The sequence below is a fragment of the Triticum aestivum genome, chromosome 3B (assembly GCF_018294505.1).
Source record: "Triticum aestivum cultivar Chinese Spring chromosome 3B, IWGSC CS RefSeq v2.1, whole genome shotgun sequence".
In the NCBI taxonomy this organism is placed as follows: Eukaryota; Viridiplantae; Streptophyta; class Magnoliopsida; order Poales; family Poaceae; genus Triticum; species Triticum aestivum.
In genome coordinates this window covers 627,883,420-627,888,612 of record NC_057801.1, presented here as the reverse complement: position 1 = coordinate 627,888,612, position 5,193 = coordinate 627,883,420, and positions in this window count along the sequence as shown.

Sequence of the window (5,193 nt, the reverse complement as noted above, 5' to 3'; positions counted from 1 at the left end):
TGCAACACTGAGCAGTTGCCGCGGTCGTGCTCCGGGTGCGGCGGGAGCTTGGCGGCACGTAGCTGTCGTCGCTAGACTCCGGAGACTCACTGGGCTCGGGAGAATCTCTGCATTCCCAGGAGTCATTGCTGTTGCTGGAGGAGGCGCCAATGGGGAAGGAGGCGGGCCCAACGCCGACGGCTGCGTCCCGTGGGCAGCTTCCTCCAGGGCAGCACTCCAGCCGCCGGCATCCACGACCTCGTGTAATGATGATCCTCTTCATGCAACAACGACTCATCAAGTCAGACGGATTTGAAGGCAGCATGGGGAAGTGGAGATGCCCATGTCCCATCAACCGCCACATGTTGCCAAAGGTCGTAGGTGGTAGGGTCTGTGGTGCTTCGCACTTGCCCTTGGCTTCGCCTAGAAGCCAAGTCCGAGCGTGCCTTGGGCCCGGGGGCTACTGTAGGTGTTCTGGATATAGGGGAACCCAGACTTGCCTGCCTGCAGCCCATGGCGTGGCTCCATCAACGGCCTGGTATGGCCCAACTTCAGCATCAACAACTCAAGACCCTCGCGAGGGGCCAAGCCTCGCGAGGCGGACGACACCAAGACCTCCAAGGGGATCTGCCTCCTTAGGCTGGCTCCCGAGGAGCGGAGATTTCTTTGCAAGGTACACCTCGCGAGGATCGGCTGGCGTGAGCCATGACGACCAAGACCAGGCAGGCACCAGCGGATGCAGAGTACCAGTTTCCTCTTTGGTGCAAAGGAGGCAAGCAGCAGGCATGAAGTCCCGAGGAATCAACCAAAGGTTTCCGTTCTGGTGCAACAAGACCAAGAGCGCCAGGACGGCAGTACGAAGGTCATCACTGAGCCCATCGGAGCGTCATGACCAGAGGCTATTTGCAGGCGAAGACCACTTTAGTCAGGATAGGGCGTACTTGTTGTCTCCCTTCAAATTTGGCCGTTGTGGGATCCCTTCCCGCCTCCATTTGGGAAGAGGACCAAGGCCACTACAAATAGGACCTAGCCACCACCATAGAGGGGGACGGAGGGAAAAAGAGAGAAGGATGAAATCCATCTAATCCATTCCACCCTCACCACCTCACCAGCTCATCTGAGCCCAAGAACACGCCTCTTGAGGCTATTCATCACTTTACTAGTTCTTCCTCAGCCCCTCGAGGCAAATCCACCACAAAGCAGGAGTAGGGTTTTACACCGCAAGGTGGCCCGAACCTGGGTAAACTTTCGTGTCTCTCTTTACCTTCGAGTTCGTTGTGCTAGGCTGTGAGGGTTGCGAGTTAGCGGGCTGGGCAGGTTGAGATCTCCGCACGCACCCCAGAGTTCGAACCTCTCAAGGGTTTGCGGAACCGGAAATCCGACAATCCTCACGGCTCCATACGATTGGCTGCTCAGACCACCATAAGTATCAAGGCACTGTGGGCTCAACTGTATTAACCGCACGCTTATGAACCTTCTGCTCTCGCTTTCAAAGGCTTGTAGTGAATACATGATATTGGCCACTGTTAAGATGCTTTGGATTACTCTAATACCCTGAGTGCTATTGTTGGTTATTCTGACTGGGCTGCTGATTATAACTGCCATGGTTACCTTGTCCCTGATATCCAGAGGTTGAGCCGCCGCCCCCAAAGTCGGGGCCATGAGAACCAGATCCCGACTTGAAATGCGGTCCATTATTGTTGTTATGGTCCTGATGAAACCCGGAGTTCTTATATTCCTTCATGATGTGACAATCCTTCCACAAATGACCTGAAGGCATGTTTGGAAAACTGTGTTACGGACATGGCTCGTTTAACATCGCGTCAAGGTTAAGCTTTGCCCCTCTAAACTGAGGTGGCTTTCCCTTGTGATGCTGATTACTATTCTGTGCATTGGTGTTGGCCACAAAATCTGACCCGCCGTCAGTTTGCTTGCGCTTATCATTATTGCCTTGATTCTTCCCTGTCATGTTTTGTGGCTGTCCTTTTCCATTGTAGTTCTTCTTCCCCTTGCTGGACTTCTCCTCATTGGACCCAGGGTCCTTAGTGCTGTCCTAGTCGGCGTATTTGATGAGAGCCGCCATGAGCTCTCCCATGTCATTAGAATGACATTTAAGCCGCCCTAACTTCTGCTTGAGGGGGATGAAATGACAATTTTTTCCCAGAATGAGACCAACAGAATCGGCATTGATGCTATCCGATGAGTGAATAACAGTCGAGACCCGGTGCACCCAGTGGTGGGCCGACTCACCCTCGCGCCGGACACAAGCGTCTAGGTTGATGATCGACAGGGGTTGCTTGCACGTGTCTTTGAAATTCTGAATAAAACGCGCCTTCAACTCAGCCCATGAATTGATGGAGTTGGCAGATAACCCCTTCAGCCAAGTTTGAACCGGCTCATCCAGCATCAAGGTGAAGTATTTGGCACATAAAACATCATTAACATCCAGCACCTCCATGGCCATCTCATAGCTCTCAATCCAAGCCTCAGGTGGTTGATTGGCTGTGTAATTAGGCACCTTACGAGGACCCTTAAAATCTTTGGGCCAATGCTCGTCCCGCAGAGCCGGCACTAGACAGGGCACTCCAACTGACCTAGAGGTCATCCCAGCTTCTATAGACACACAAGGGTTTAACTGAGGCTATTGATGAGCTGCTAATTGAGCTGCCAGCTCTGCCTCTTGACGTGCTCTAGCCTGATCAGTCGGGACCTGAACATTATTACCACCACGGGGTGGGTTATGCCAATGGGGCGGGTTATGATGTCGTTCACTGCTGGAAACCGCCGGCGACTCAACATGCCAGTTGTAGCTTCGGATCTGACACAGAGTTGAATGGATTCGCTCGTGGCTATAGGAGTAAGCCGCCTGCTGAGCTACTGTTGTCTAAAGAAGTTCCACAATGTTCCGGGCCTCTATCACAACAGGAGACTCGCCTTCAATGGGAAGAGCCACCAGCCGTGAAGCCGTAGCAATCATGTTATCTAGCGAGTTGGAGTAATGACCCGGAGGCGTTGATACTCGCTGAGGGGGGTTAAATCTACATGAGGCGAGTCTGTTACGCGGGGCTGAGCCGTCGCTCCGGTCACAGGCACCTCAGCGGCACGGGTTACACCGGGTGGGTTACTTGGCCCTGCGCTGGGCCTAGTAAAGATATTCCTCCCCTCAAACTGCCGAGGCAAATGGCTCTGGTGCCTCCTCTGTATGAGAGAGTTTGATGCGTTTTGGTCCAGACTTAAACGAAAGGCCTCCTCGTGTATCCGTTGTGTCTCAGCCTCCAAGGCGGCTCGCTCTATTGCCATCCTGACATTCTCTACATTAGGCTCCTCTCTAGCCTGGGCTAGCTCATCACGCGGCTTCGCAACTTCCACATTATGATGTGCGTGAGTTGCCAGAATCACTTCTGTGGCTAATAGAGTCACCAAAGCATCCAAGAGCTCGGATAAGACCTGAGCCGGCAGGCGCGCAGAGACGTTCGCTCTGACGTTGCAGCAACTGTTGAACCGGAAGTCATAGCTGTAGCAGTTGATGAGTTCATCATCTGTTGCGTACTGACCATGAAGATAGCAGCCCTGCTCGCCCGCTCATAGGAGTCCGGAATACTATCACCATCGGAGTAGCCCCCAAGCCCGCCATCTTGCAGTCGATAGACTGACTCAGTTTCGCCGGTTGACGACTCATCACCTGAATAGATGGTTGTTTCTCCGCTAGACACTGAACCTTCCTCAAGATCTACTCCATGAACAAAGCCAATGAAGGCACGCTTCCGGGCAGGTTGGACCTTGGTGGGTTGCGCGCACCGAGCCGTATCAATGGTATCGGTGCGGACGTCCGGCTGAGGCTCCGACTCGCTAATCTATCTGATAAAGACATGAATTCCGCCAAAGGGGGACCGGTACCCGTACTTGATTGAATTGGCCTCGGGACCCCAGCCAACGTTGTCAACATAGATCCTGCCACGGCGGCTCTTGGTCATCTGGCCCATAGCGTATCCCTTGATCCCTGAGAAGCTTCCCTTCAAGAACTCGAAACCTCTGTGTGAGAGCCCCACGATGGGCGCCAACTGTCATGGTTTTGTATTAACCGTGATAAATTTTTATTATTTATTTCCTTAATTCCTTAGTACATGATATGCCCTAGAGGCAATAATAAAGTTATTATTTATTTCTGTAATTCATGATAAATATTTATTATTCATGCTAGAATTGTATTAACCGGAAACTTAGTACATGTGTGAATACATAGACAAAAACCTATAGTCCCTAGTATGCCTCTACAAGACTAGCTCGTTAATCAAAGATGGTTAGGTTTCCTAACCATAGACATGTGTTGTCATTTGATGAACGGGGTCACATCATTAGGAGAATGATGTGATGGACATGACCCATCCATTAGCTTAGCATTATGATCGTATTAGTTTCATTGCTACTGCTTTCTTCATGAGTTATACAAGTTCCTCAGACTATGAGATTATGCAACTCCCGAATGCCGGAGGAACACTTTGTGTGCTACCAAATGTCACAACGTAAAATGGTGATTATAAAGGTTCTCTACATGTGTTTCCGAAGGTGTTTGTTGGGTTGGCATAGATCAAGATTAGGATTTGTCACTCCGTGTTTCGGAGAGGTATCTCTGGGCCCTCCAGGTAATACTCATCACTATAAGCCTTGCAAGCATTGTTACTAATGAGTTAGTTACAGGATGAAGTATTACGGAACGAGTAAAGAGACTTGCCGGTAACAAGATTGAACTAGGTATTGAGATACCGACGATCAAATCTCGGGCAAGTAACATACCGATGACAAAGGGAACAACGTATGTTGTTATGCCGTTTGACCGATAAAGATCTTCATAGAATATGTAGGAACCAATATGAGCATCCAGGTTCCACTATTGGTTATTGACCGGAGACATGTCTCGGTCATGTCTACATAGTTCTCGAACCCATAGGGTCCGCACGCTTAAAATTCGGTGACGATCGGTATTATGAGTTTATGTGTTTTGATGTACCTAAGATATTTCAGAGTCCCAGATATGATCACGTACATGACGAGGAGTCTCGAAATGGTTGATACATAAAGATTGATATATTGGACGGCTATATTCGGACACCAGAAGTGTTCCGGGTGATTTCAGAGAAAAACGGAGTGCCGGAGGGTTACCGGAACCCCCCGGGGGATCTAATGGGCCAACATGGGCTTTGTGGGAGAGAGAGG